Source organism: Notolabrus celidotus, chromosome 7 (assembly GCF_009762535.1).
Source record: "Notolabrus celidotus isolate fNotCel1 chromosome 7, fNotCel1.pri, whole genome shotgun sequence".
Classification (NCBI taxonomy): domain Eukaryota; kingdom Metazoa; phylum Chordata; class Actinopteri; order Labriformes; family Labridae; genus Notolabrus; species Notolabrus celidotus.
The window spans coordinates 10,362,315-10,376,979 of NC_048278.1; the positions used below are offsets into that span (position 1 = coordinate 10,362,315).

The 14,665-nt window shown below is 40.3% G+C and overlaps 1 long non-coding RNA gene across 1 annotated transcript in view; it reads right to left on the reverse strand.

The window, feature by feature from the left end:
- Window positions 1-14,665, reverse strand: part of LOC117815958 — a 53,494-nt gene that overhangs the window by 36,801 nt on the left and 2,028 nt on the right. The gene's annotated exons all lie outside the window — the stretch shown is intronic.

The following is a 14,665-nucleotide window of genomic DNA, read 5'->3' on the forward strand; positions in this document are numbered from 1 at the left end:
GCTATCAATGAAATCATCTCTTACATACTTAAAAATGATGGCAAATTGATAATAGAATAATGCAACCACAGATGTACAGCACTTCACTTTATTAGTGCAACCAAGTAACAATGATGGGCAACTCTCATCTCAGCTTTCTCTTTTCTCAAAAAATATAAAATATTAAGAAAAAAACAAAAGAGCCAGCAAAGGAATCAGGAAGCTGCCTTACTGAAATAATTAAATAATGATAATGATCAGAGGATCAGTGCATGAATGACCTAAATAGAACTGAATGACAAAAATGGCCACAAATGTTTCTCAACTCAACTCAGACTCAAAATATACCTGCTTAATCATGATATTCATCCTGCTAAGTGGTCGATATAAAACAAAGCAAATGTCACATTTTTTTATTTGAGTTACCGTAAACTCTGAAAAAATCACACCGGTGTAAAGACGCACTCTGTATTTGAAGATCTCTCAGAGATTTAAAAAAATGTAAACTGTCTTCCTGCATGGTGATGTCTATTATGATCAGCGATGTCTACAACGTGGAGTTTCTGTGCAGCTGTGTCGCTCTTTTTGTTCCGTTTGTTTTCATTATCGGGAGTTTGCACTCCTACTAGCTAGAGCAAGGGTTCTCAAACTTTTTGGAGCCAGGGACCCCTTACAGGTGAGAAAATTGTCCAAGGCCCCCTCATAATTGTAACACAGATTAAGCACATTAGTGATGTGTCATGATCAAAAGCTGCGGCTCTGAAAGCCGATGCTTTATAGTGAATCAGAAGAGCCGGCTTGCATCGAGAGAGAGCCGGCTCCCAGTTTTTTCCTTTCACTGCTTAGCTCTCACAGTGCTCAGCCCCAGCTCTGCTCACAGCAGAACTTTGTTTTGATTGGTCAGCATGGCGGCCATGCAGCCAATCATATGTGAGGATATAGGATACAGGTGATGGAGGGGAGGTTGTGTATCCTGGCTTCATCTGTTCCTTCAGAGAGAGTCTTCTTAAAGACCGGGCAAATACTCACTGAGAGGAGAAGTCGGATCAGCCCATCCAAGCTGAGGCATCAGATTTGTCTCAATTCCAACCTGAGGACATTAATAATGTTTGCTTGAGTTTGGTTCTGTTTCTGTTTGCTTGAGTTTGGTTCTGGTTCTGTTTACTTGAGTTGGTTCTGTTTCTGTTTACCTGAGTTGGTTCTGGTTCAGTTTGCTTGAGTTCGGTTCTGGTTCGGTTCTGATTCTGTTCTGGTATGGTTCTGGTTTGGTTCACGCCTGGTTCGGTTCTGGTTCGGTTCTGGTACGGTTCTGGTACGGTTCTGGTTCGGTTCTGGTTGTGTTCTGGTATGGTTCTGGTTCGGTTCGAGTTCGGTTCTGGTTCAGTTCTGGTACGGTTCTGGTTCGGTTCTGGTTCGGGTCTGGTTAGGTTCTGGTGTTGTTCTGGTTCGGTTCTGGTTCAAGTCTGGTTTGGTGCTGGTACGGTTCTGGTTCGGTTCGGTCCTGGTTCGGTTCCGGTTCGGTTCTGGTTCGGTTCTGGTTCAGTTCTGGTTCGGTTCTGGTTCGGTTCTGGTTCGGTACTGGTTTGGTTCTGGTTTGGTTCTGGTTTGGTTCTGTTCTGGTTCGGTTCTGGTTGAGTTTGATTCTGGTTCTGTTTGCATGAGTTTGGTTCTGGTTCTGTAGGCTTAAGTTTAGTTCTGGTTCTAAACCTAACCCTAACCCTAACCCTAACCCTAATCACAACCCTAACCATAACCCTAATCCTAATCGTAACCCTAAACCTAACCCTATCCCTAACCCTAACCCCAACCCTAATCACAACCCTAACCCTAATCACAACCCTAACCCTAATCATAACCCTAGGATCAGGGTGAGAATGATTTTGTAACAGAAGAAATGCACACAATTGGGCAATTATAAGGCTTCTCATAAAATCACCGTACGTAAAAGGGTTCAACACACAAACCATTAGTTTTTGCAAAATTAAGGTAAAATATATGGCTACATAAAAGCCTAAATTAGGAGCCGTTCGGGAGTTGAAAGAGCCGGCTCTTCTTTTGGGGCCAATTCAAAAGAGCCGGCTCTCTGAAAAGAGCCCAACTTCCCATCACTAAAGCACATGCTTACTACCATTTGCACTCCTAGTTGCCCTTGGAACTATTTGTATTGTAAAGCGTATCAATGTAAATACTTCAGACCTGTACCATAGTGATAAACAGATAACACTTCAATTTGAATGAAGTAAATACCACTTGTATACTTTAAAACAGAGGGTCATTTCATTCCTTGTGGACTCAACATGACAGCATTTATACTTTTCAAGTAATTGAATTTCAACGCTTTCAGAAAATTAACAGCAGCAAGACTCACATATCCCTTCGAGCCACCAAATGGTATCATAACAATGGTGTATATGCTGTTTTGTAATGACAGCACAATTTTATGATTTACTAGTAATGTACTCAAATTATTTCACGGACCCCCACGCTATGGTTCGCAGACCCCCAGGGGTCCCAGGACCCCACTTTGAGAACAACTGAGCTAGAGTACGGTAATTGAGCCAAGTGTACCATAAAACATAAACAATATACCCCCGTTTTCTGTGAGTGCATGATTATGAAGTGAAGGAGAAAAGATGTGAAAAAAGTTGCGCAGTGTCGCTGTCTTTTCCAGCACAGCGTGCACTCAACTTTCAATGAATGGGGATGTGTTTTTTTAATAGGGTCAGTGTTATGGTCCTGATTTTTGTTATTTGCCCTAACCCTCTCTCTCTCTGCCTGCAGGTTGCATGGGTAGGGGCGGGGCCGGTCTCCTCAGGAGTGAGGCTCATCAGGCACACCTGTCCCTGATTTTCTCATCAGCACTGGCTTCTTAAGCTGCCACCAAACACTCCTCCAGTGCCAGATTATTCCTCTAGCCGCATGCTCCATGTCCCATTGTAGCCTTGCTCCTGAGGAGATTCAAGCCACGTTTTCTGTGAACTTATCTCGAGTGTTTTCAAGAGGATTGATTCCTAGTTTTTTGTTTGTGAGTTTTTTGATAGAACCTTTTCCTCCTTTTTGGGTGATTTTGTGTTACTCCTAGTTTTGTACTTTTTCTCAGTTGTTTTTACCCGCAAGGCGCTTTAGTTGAACCTTGGTTTTTTGCTTCATAAATATTTTTTTCTCTGTACTCTGCATTTGGGTCCTGGTCCTTTGCTCAAGCCGTAACAGTCAGGTCAAACGCAGCCATGTTGTAATAATTTTCCAGGACTATATGTGATTTTCCAGGACATTTGACTTTTTCTCCCATTTTCCAGGTGTTTTCCAGTACTGGAAGACTGGTCAACTGTTTTCCAGGTTTCCAGGTTTTCCAGGACGCGTGGGAACCCTGTGGTTGAGCTATGGTGTGCATAGCAAGCCATACTGCATCATGCTTGTCTGCATTGCCCCCTGCAGCTCTGTCCCACATGGGGATTAGCAAGATGTTAATATGCATCAATGCATACCCTTGCCCTTCATCATGAGAGAAGCTAACATATTTTCCAGTTTAGGTTTCTGCTTAATGTTGGGATGTACTTTGGTTCTAAATTATTTCACAACCATTTTTTCTGTTACATTATTCTGGGATTTGTAATGTCTTCATTGAGGGAATAGAACAGGGGAGAAGGGAACTATAGGAGAGAAAGTGAAGAATGACATACAGTACAGTGAGGCAGGTTGGAAATTGAACCTTGGCCACCCATTTCGATGACTATAGCCACTGTACATTTGGCGCACGATTTAACCACTGGGCTAAAGCAGTGCCTCAGACCATCTCTTCTTTAACAGTCAATCAAAGATCATATCCTCTTTACTTATAATAAATGCCATGACCCTTTGATTTCTGCACAGTTGAAGCTTTTTATCAACAAACTATTGTACGGTTACAGGAGGTGCTCAGTTAGCTATCAGTATAGATAACACTGTATTCTTCAAGGTCTGCACCCTACTTAATTTAAGCACCGGCTGCTCTTTTTAAAGTATGTTTTCTTGAAGTGTTCTAGAACTGCAAGTCTGAAAATAAAGAGGGACCATCAAATGCTGTGCTGCAGTTTTTAAACCAATAGATCTCTAGTAATGCACACTGTGGGTAGCTTAGAATGGTTGAAGCATCCTTTTTAGTAACTCCAAGGCCTTCCTTAATCTTCTCCTATGTGATATGCAGTACTTTCAATTGGCCAAAACCAATAGATCAACCTTTTGCTGTTAGTGGTTTTTTGTTTTTTATTCAGAAATGCAACCCTGCTGGACCCACGGCATCTTTAAATCCCTTCCCCATTGGCTGGAGTGTCCAAAGATAAAGAAATGGTGATACCTCAGTTGATGCTGCCCTAAAGATCTGCTACTGACCAGTGTTGGGCAAGATACTGAAAAACCGTAAGTTATGATTACTGGTTACTGTCAAAAATTTGACCTTCCCATCCTGAGTATGATGTCACAAGTTAATATAATCAATCGAAAAAACAAAATGGGATGAATGGCATTTGAGGGGGGTGTTAAGCACAAATGAAGGACATTGGAACATACGGTGAACAAATATTCTTTCTGCACATAGACTACATCTCACCACTATATTATTGTCCTTACCTCCAAAAGGGAAAAATGATGTTGGTTTTTCAGAATACAGAAAGCTTACGTTTAAATGACCTTCAGTCACTGTGTGTTTTCTGTGTGCGATATTCTTTCTCCCAGGATGCTATTGTGCCAATGTTGAACTAACCTTGCCTGCTAAGTCGAATGATAAATCGTGTGTGGTTGTGTAGTCAAAGTAAAAAGTCCTTTTTAAAGTTATTTGATTTGAACAGCTTTATTGAACCTGAAAACTAACAAAGTAGACTACTAGTTACTGCAAATAGTATTGGAGTTACAGTAAAGTGTTACTTAGAAATGTTACTCACAGTATTGTTAGAGACAAAATCAAATCAACCATCACTTTGTGCTCCTCATACTGAGTCATCTGACTTTCATAGCAGATGTAAATCCTGAAAGAGATGATAGCTTTGAAAAAATGAGAGGAGTGCTTAGGTCATCATGTTTCTAACCTGGGGAGTCTGGCCAAGCTTACTTATTTGGCATGTTGTGAGAGAGCTGTCAGTCTGTTGCATGAATCATTAAAATAATGAAAGTAATCTGCTGACCTGCTGCTTTCATTGTTATTAGTGTGTCAGGAAGGCTTAACTTTTTCAATACTTATTTCAAAGTGTTTACAAAATGTTAACTACTCTCTCTCTCTCTCTCACACACACACAAAAATCCAAACACAAAATATAAGGATAAAAACTTACAGCTATCAGCTATAATGTTATGACCAGTGTCAGGCAAAGTGAATAACCTCTGCAGTGGGTGGTATGTATTAGACAGCAGGTGAAACAGGTTTTCCCTGAAGTTGATGTGTGGGAGGAAGGAAAGATGGGTGTAAGTAAAAATGTAAGCGACTTCAGCATGGACCAAACTGTGATGCTTAGACGACTCGGTCAGAGAGTGTCTAAACTGCATTACTCCCTACTTGTGAGTAATGCACTCTGCATGGATCAGCACCTACCAAACGTGATCAAAGGAAGGAAAATTGGTGAACTAGCAACAGGGAAACCAAGGCTTATTAAAGTCTGGTCTGGGTGCCCATGCTGCTGTCCACTATTGAAAGTGTCTACAGTGAACATGTGAGCCTCTGAACTGGACCACAGAGTGATGTAAGGCCTTGAGAAACGAGACGAGTTCAAGGCGTTAACTTGGTCCCAAATCTCCACTCCAGACAAGGATGTGCCATACAACCGAGTCTGACGCCCCACTTTGCAAATTCCAGGACTTAGAGGATCTGCTGCCAACAGTTCAGTGCCAGAGACCACAGCACATCTTTACAGTTCTAGTTGAATCCAAGTCTTATCAGGTCAGGACTGGTCCTCACCTTGCAAGAGGGAGTATTTGGCGTAAATATCAAGTTTTGAATAATTATTTTAGAACATAGCATACACAATGGACTGTAAAGGAAACACCAATTGCAACTGTGAAAATTCACAGCAGGAAATTCAGGAGCCAAAGGAACCACTGGCCTGAAAATAATTAAAAAGATACACAGAGAGGCCGATAGTTATATCCAGAGCACGCAAAAATAGACGTCAGGCACTCCCGTTCTGATATAATCACCAAATCTGTCCCCAAATCTTTTCAAACTCACATTGAAAGTCATGAAATACCTCATCTTATCCACGTATAAACACACACAGTAGCCTATATCATTAAACCATTTTTGTAAACTAGCAGTGGATAAATATGTCATTCCCTTAGGAAGGCTTAACAGTTTAATCCAATTACTATTCAACACATGTAGTTATAAGTGTGATGGACTTAGCTTGTAAATTATATATTTTTTCTTTTTAAAGCAGCCAGGGGATTTTGTTTGTTTGTTTGGCTTACTTTACAATAATGCATGAAACATGGTGAGGACATTCATGGTCTCCAGAGGATGATGTCTTACAACTCCCAGTCACAAGTAAGAAGCCAACTTTATGTAGTTTAAGCTAAATATGGTTGCTGATTCAGTGCCATCATCTCTCACAGTAGCCAAAACACGGTGGCGACAGGGTCTTTTTTGGTTGGACTTTGGTGGGGCTAATCTATACAGAGGTGGGGCTCAAATCAGTGTCAGAATTTCAATGTATGGTAAATGCATACAACCGCCTTGTGCCTTGTACATCACAAGACTCACTCCTGCCACAGAGCAAGAGAGAGCATAAAGCGTCACCAATGTGTGGAACGCCAAAGTAGATGCTGCATTACAGAGCTGCTATTGAGCTCGGATCATTGTAAGATGTAGACTGCATCATTACAATTCATCATGCAGGGATGTGGAAGTGCTGCTGGACCAGGTCAGCGGTAGAACTGAAAAGTAAATGAAAATGGAACAAGTTGGCTTATTTCGATAGCCAAGCCAAGCACCGCCCTGCCACCGCCTCTACCAATACATCTTACACTAGCATTGGTTTTTGGCAGCACAACTCATTTCCTGAAGAGGTTTAAAGAAAAACTTTACAGATGTGCCATAACCCTATGGCCCTCTTGAATTCATAAAGCTTTGACTTGTATACTCACCTCATCCACAAAAAGATAAATCAAGTGAAGCTGAATTGGAGAGCTAACTTCTAAGAGGGACAAGTGAAAGAGTTGTGTGGACATGACAGGGTGGCTAAGAAGTATTTTGTATAGCGATGTAACAAGATATGTCCATGCCTGATAAACTGGAGAGGCAGCTGTTCTCAGCCAAGTCAGTCCATGGTTTTTTTTGCACCAAAGATTTAGGAGTGATGCAAGGAGGAGAGGGAAGAGAAGCAGAGGCGTTGTAATTAGTGAGCAAGACAGAGAGGATGAAGTTAGGGGAGAATGGTGAGATGGAGGGAAAAAAGCCACAAAAGGAGAATGACAAAAACACCAACGGGGGGTAATAGAGGAGGACAGAGTGGCCAGAGAAGCCAGGGAGGCTGAGGCAGATGAAAATCATTTAGCACTAAGCTAAATGCCAACTAAGAATAGACTTTGAATCAATCAAGCCAAGCTATCTAGCTGGGGAATTAATATGGCCCCTAGAAAGCATTGCCTTTCCCCTAAAGGCTGAAGGAGGGCATATGTTTTTTTGAAACCTCATGCTTTTGAAGACAATTACTCTCAGGCTAACAAGATGAATGTATTTTAACAATTTTAGATAAGAAAGAGATTTATGGAGAGGGTTCAGTGTTTTTGAAGTGGGGTTGTAGGAGGTACTTGTCAATAGTACATGTATTACCCACAGGGGATGCCACTCAGATCAGCCCCCTTTTAGAGAAAGCAGCTGGAGAAATGGAACTGAAGCTGGGCTATCAACTACCACAGATGTGGTCAGGTCTAGCACTTAATTTAGCTAATTTCAAGAAATTACAACCAAAACAATAAGGAAGTTGGCTTGGGTGTACTCTCCTCTCAGAAACTTTTCAGTGCTTTACTTTGCACTGAGAGAACATATTTGTCATCAGTGCACTGATCAGCTAATGTGTTTGTGAATATTTGAGTCAACTTGCTTTTACCCTGTGCACTGATATTGTGAATTTTTTTATTTGTGCATCTCAACTTCACATTGTTTTAAGTGAAAATGACTGACACTAATGTCTGATGAGTTTGTTATTTCAGCTCAGTCTACCCTTTTGACAGCTAACACACTGTATTTTAATAAGGTAAACATACCCTGCAGCCATAGGTTATCATTATGCAATAAACAACTAATGAGAGCTAGAAATTCACTTTGAAGACACTTCCATTCGGCTTTTCTGGTTTCTGATTTAACCTCCGAAAATTGGAGAAAGCAAGTAAAACAGCAGTACTCAGTGAGGCAGGGAACTCCGCATGTTGAGTGAAGCAGACTGCTGCAGCTATATGTGAGCCACTTGTATCTCTCCTGCTCTCCAGAAGTCTCTCTCTCCTTCGGTACAATGAGTCTTGTTCTTCCTTTGTAAACTCAGGCTCATAAAAAGTGTCCTTTGTGTCTTTGGTAAACACTTCATCGTTACGGTCTCAATCACTTTTTTTTTTTACAATTTGGATACATATTTGTTTCCTTCAAAGCATGCAGATCTGTACAGCTGATTGGTTCTCTGCAGGCAGAGGAACGCACATTATTTGTCCTCTTATGCCTGTTGGCCCCATGTACAGCAGGTTCTAGCTTTGCTCCCATTTCGGTTCTGTAGCTGTTTCCTCTACAAAGGGGCCAAGCAGGAAAACCAAAGTTTAGTGGATTTTTCCAACAGTATTCAATCTATTTATACTAACACATGAAAATGTGCACATCAACAGTAAACTCTCGAAAGAAAATACAGAAATGTATCCAACCCAGTTCAGGTTACCCCCTGTGCCCTTTATTCCCTGCTAAATGCTATTTTAACTTTCTCAAAGGTGTAACTGAATGATCTCAGCACTCTTGACATGTTGGCTAATTATTACAGCCATGTAACTCTATTTCAAATCAACAACTTACTCTAAAAAACAGAGAACTAATCATGAGCTCTATTGGTTGAAGTGAGGAGAATAACTCAATTTCCCCAGGGAAAAAACATAAACAACTGATCTCAGAGTAACAGATTAAAACCACATTGCAGATCACTGATCAACTCTACTGCAGTTTAAATTAATAAAAAATCCATCTAACAACAGGAAAGCAAACACCTTTTAGTAGCATTTTAACCAGCCTGCAACAAGTAACAGTTTGTAATGGTTTAATGTTTTTAAGAATCCTCAGGAATGTGAGATATTCTTAACCTTATCACAGACTTTATGTCATGACACTCCATAAATGTTCTTACTTTTAACTCTTAACAGTGTTTGAGCGTATTATCTTTTATCCTCTCACATGTCAGCAGGAAAGTACATTAAAAGAAAACTTGTATCTTCATAAGCAGAGCACTTGCTTTGACATATTTTCTCTGCTGCACAGGTTCTGTACTTTCTCTGGAGGTTTGACAGCTTGGCTTGGTCCCTCTACATCTCTTCAGAGTGAGTCTAATCTCCTGTAAGGCAACACTCTGACTATGTGACAAACACGGCCCCTAAAGGCATCCATCCTCAGTAACAAAGACTGCTTTTGAACAACAGAGAGGACTCTGCTGGTTTCCCTGCTGCATTTAGAGCTAGCCCCTGCTTTTTTAGCACCTGAGAATGTGTAAAATGCTGGCAGAGGTAAAAAAAAAATGGCAGTCCATTTCCACAGTCGCATGCATTTTTTATCAAGCAGAAGCTGAACTAGTTTGCTCACTTATTGTCTGGGGTGTGATACAATATTTTCAGAGTTTTCCTTCTTTTAAAAATGTGACAAATGGTTACCTAATTGGCAAAGACTTTCTTGCTCACAATTAAACATTAATCAGAAAGGTCTTTCTTTCTCTATTGTCAGTCAAGGTTTTAATAGATCATGGCTTCAAAGGAAAGTATCATCACCCCCTTAAAGATATTTGCAGTAACGTGGTGGGCGTTTTCTTTTTTTTGTCATTGATATAATGGATGTCACATGAAATCCTGTCCTGCAAAAGTCCTGTCCCCATTAATCACTCTTAATCATTTCCTGCAGATTTCTCAAGACCACGTTTATTGAATGCATCTATCTTTCTCTCGTTGAGGCTGTGGACAGAGACAGATAGCCTCAACCGCAAGCCTTAAAGACCTCCTAAGCCCAACAGAGCATGACTGACAGTCTTTAATTCTTTGAAATTCCAACCACTGCTACATCACAGGCACACTTTTGGGGATGTCGACTCACAAGACCATGCATTCAAACTGGCTACCACTGCTGGGTGTTTAAAAGTTGTAGGTACAATTTTGATAGGACACTCAAGTTTTCATATAATTTACAGCACATATGGTTTCACCTTGGTGGCGTCTCTCAATGGTAAGGTTGGCGGTTTGATCCTAACTCCTGCAGAGCATGATGAAATGCCATGCATATGACACCAAACCACTGACTATTCCTGTGATCTAGCCATTGTTATATGAATGCATGGATGGATCACTGAATGCTGATGGGCACTTTCAAAGCATCCTCTGCCACTGGTGAGTACATACTGTACATGTGAATGGATGAAAGTGACGCGTCGAGTAAAAGCTCTTTGAGAGGTAAAGAACACTAGAAAATTGCACTTGAGTGCGTTTACGATTTAGTGTGTTAAAAAGGCCTTGATCATCAGTTGGCAGATAACAGCCACTGGATTCTAGATTCCCATGGCCCTGAAGGCACCATTACCACTGTGTATACCTTGAATTTGGCATCCCAGTTGTTTAACTTTTTTGTGTTTGTGTATGCAAATATAATTTTCCAGTCTCAGAATCTAGGATAAGTCCTTCCTCTAGCTTGTAGGAAACTCGATACCTGCAGAACTATAAAAGAAAATGGGATACAGTGGCATGTATACATCTTACCCTGGAGCAAAACGAACATTGTAGCAGCAACAAGATGTTTTACTTCTGGAGCAATGAAGAAACCAAGTTTTGTCTCCTGGTAATGAAATGAATAAAATAATTGTAAGTTAAGATGGAAGAAAGCACCCATTGTCCCACCAGTCATAGCAGTGTATCTTCACCAATTGCTCCCTTATCCTACATGGTGGAAGCGACACCAGACTGAGTTGAGGACATGTATAATATAAAGATATATTATATGGTTCTGGAGAGGTTACAAACAATAAAACAGTCAGCCTGGCTCTGCACACGGATAGGTGACAGAAAGCCATTAAGCCAGGCTTTATCCAAACCAGTTCAACCAGCACATCTTAACCTATGTTTCTCACTTAGCAAATCAAATACTACGTCATTGCTGTGATAATGGTAAGGTTGAGCAACAGAATTACTGATACATTTTCACATTAGAGTAGGGAGAACATTTTCCATATAATTTTCCAGACTTTTCACTCATCAGAAAAAGTCAACTTCTGGCCTAGCCCACATGTTTTCTTAGCCAACAGGTTAGGAGAAGTCTTTGGTTGTCATTCGTAAAGTGCCAAATGTAATTGCAGGTGTGGGACGGGACATGAAGCTCCATCTTCAGTTCCCAAATTAAGGCCACAATAAAATGGCACCCAGAGTTGGCTTTGATGTAATTTGTCATTTGTAGACTCAAGTTCATTTTAAGGATGCTTGGCTGCTGAGAGCAAAGCAAGGCTTTAATGGCTGACCCTGGGATTTTAAGTTCAAATGCAGGGCACTTCATTCCGTCACTTCAACAAGGTCAAGGCACATCACATATATAACTCATTTGAATCATTTACTTTGGGCTACGGTATGGTACAAATGTTTCAGAGGTGCTAGAAGGCACACATTTACCAGAACACTTAACTGTTAAAAAAAAGTAAAACCTTCTTCAGTAAGTGAGGCATCTGAAATGAGAAATGTGCTGATTATTATGATTATTATGTTTTCATATGTGTTTTTCATCCTAATGTATGAATAAAAGCACTTAACACCAGACACACAAAAAAATAGTGTGTGGGTGTGGAAGACATCTGGAAATGGCCATCATAAAAAAGAAAGCCATGAGTCATGCAAGAAGGTTATTCAAAAACGGTACAACAAACTTAATGTCAGAGTTTACACATGAAGTGGAGAAATGAAGTTTGAACAAGAAAAGAAAGAAAAGATTTGCAAATTTAAATATTCAGGTATTTCCTTTTTTGTTTCTCAACTGTTCACATGTTTGAACGATAAAAAAAATATTATAAAAACTTTAAAATTAATAAGCTCTGTACGGTGTATTGGGATAAGACAACATTTTGGTTCACATGTTTAATTTTGCAGTAAAAATTGCCATTTTTAATATGTATGTTAACAGAGTTTCCTTGCATCTTGCAGCCAGCATGAAAACACGGAACAGCTTTTTTATTTTTGCACGTGTTCATTGGCTTCATCTTAAGACACTGGAGGTTGCCAGAGGGGTAGTTTTCTCTAAAACATATAATGATGAAAATGTTAAAGAAAAATTGCGGAGATAAAGTTCCAATCAGCTTTTTCAGCATTCTACATAAAATAACTACTATGCTAACATAACATTAGCCAATAAGGTGCTAACCTGCCTAACTTTGACCAGTTTAAACATCCTCAGAAAATACAAAGTTACAGCTTTACCTGCATCAATAAGTTGGAACAAAGCGGGTGTGTATTTTTCACATTTTGCTGCAGCATATTTCGTCACTCCTAATCTAAAACAACGGAGTCGTTGATCCACAAAAGGAAACGCTTCGCTGGCACAGCTGAAGTCACTGACCGAACCATCAAACTGAGGACCCTCTGTGCACTGTTTAAAAATGACTTCAAGTAGGAGGTTCCATTATTCATGCATTCCTCCCACACTGCCCCAACACAAAAATATGTCCAGCTGTATGTGTCCAGCCAGAGGTCAAGACCCTCAATAAAAGATGCAACTGAAGGATTGTTGTGAAGACGTTTTTAGATCCCTTGAATTGAAATAAATATCAGAAACCTTTTTTTTTTTCCTTTTAGCATGTTAGGAAGACCTCCTATGCCTTTGCCACAGAGCTGCTAATGCTGTGAAGAAATACTTTTTGTTTTGCCTGCAGTACCATTTCACTATGTAATCACCTAGCTCATGAAAATTGCAAAGGTAGTGAATAATTTAAAGTGGCTGTGTTAAGAAGTATGTGTTGCACAGTGTCATAACGATGGTGGTCCAGACGAAGGGAGGAAGATAGTGAAGTAGATAAAAAGAAATCCGAGTGCAACATTTTTCTTTGTCGCTCATTTATAGTGCTCACATTACATATTCCTCTGTTTCCAATATTCCTTTATTGTTACTGGAGGGCATGCTTAAATCGAGATGAGGAGTGAGCTTCTGTTTGAGGCAGAGGAGTGAAACATACTGTACCTATGGCATTATAGATTTTAATCTCCGGCGAATTTGAGCACGTTTTGCACCAGAAATGAAATGCAGCATGTTGCATGACTGAGTCAAAGCACAACAAACAGCAGCATGGGGTTAGATAGTTGTTCTTGCATGTTATACAAACCCCTAGCAAAGAACAGAAGATTGAACTAAACTGTTGAACCACTTGGGAGACTAGACTTTTATTTGATTAACCACAATCATGAAATCCCAACCCACACACGTCTGTCCAAAACCAGCCCTACATGAAAGGTAGCATGTATTAAATAAATATGACTTTGTGTCTGGGATAGATAAAGACTCTTACTGGTAATCTGAAAGCTGGTGGGTCAATAAATAAACTGTTTTGAAATTGTATACATGCCATTAAGGATGAGATTAATTATGATGAACTACAACTGAAATTATGTTATCATCCCAATCCCTATAAGGATTAAAATGTATGTTAGCATTGTCTCATATACATTTACCTTCAATCATTGTTCTTCTTTTACTGCTCAAGTTCACTAGATTTGCCTCTCAAGTCTATCATTTTGAGAATAAGATATTTCCTTCATGAAACAGACTTAACTACGTTATGAGTTCTGGAGTTGACTTTATGGGGCGACTTTGCTCTACTCATACATCCACATACTAGGATATTTTCCCTCTGATTTTTGAAGAGGGATAAAATAAGGTTATATCACCACCACAATGAGAATGAATGAAAATGGCTACAAAGTTCAGCTGAGGTTTTCTCTCAGCAAACTTATTGCTCCAGTGAAACTGCCCCGTGGCCAGAAGTTGGAGATACTTGGCACTTGGCAGGCAGATGTAAAAATGTGTAACTATGCAGAATTGAATGTGAAGCACAGCACTGCTTACAAAAAGAGCACACAGTCAGCAAAGCCCGTTGCAGGGTTGAAGAAACACACCTGAAAGTGTTAAAGTCTGCCTGCAGGGAGGACTTTCTCCACAGCATGTCATTATATCCACACCATCTTTAATCAGTATAACAAGTGGTTAATATCAATTGCGAGTTATCTAATTAGACGGTGACCTTTTCATGCCTGCAGCTATGTTGTGTTTTTCACATCGCCGTGTCACTGAGAGGTTTAGTGAGAAAACTTAGCAGACACTGCACTTCTCGCTCTGATCCACACACTGGGCCAGGAGTTGTAAATGCCATCACATTAACAATGCCTCCAGGGTTTAGATGGTCCCCAGCATCTCTATGCAGCGTGTTTGTTAAACACTGCTCGGTCACATCTCTGGTGCCTGTGCTTC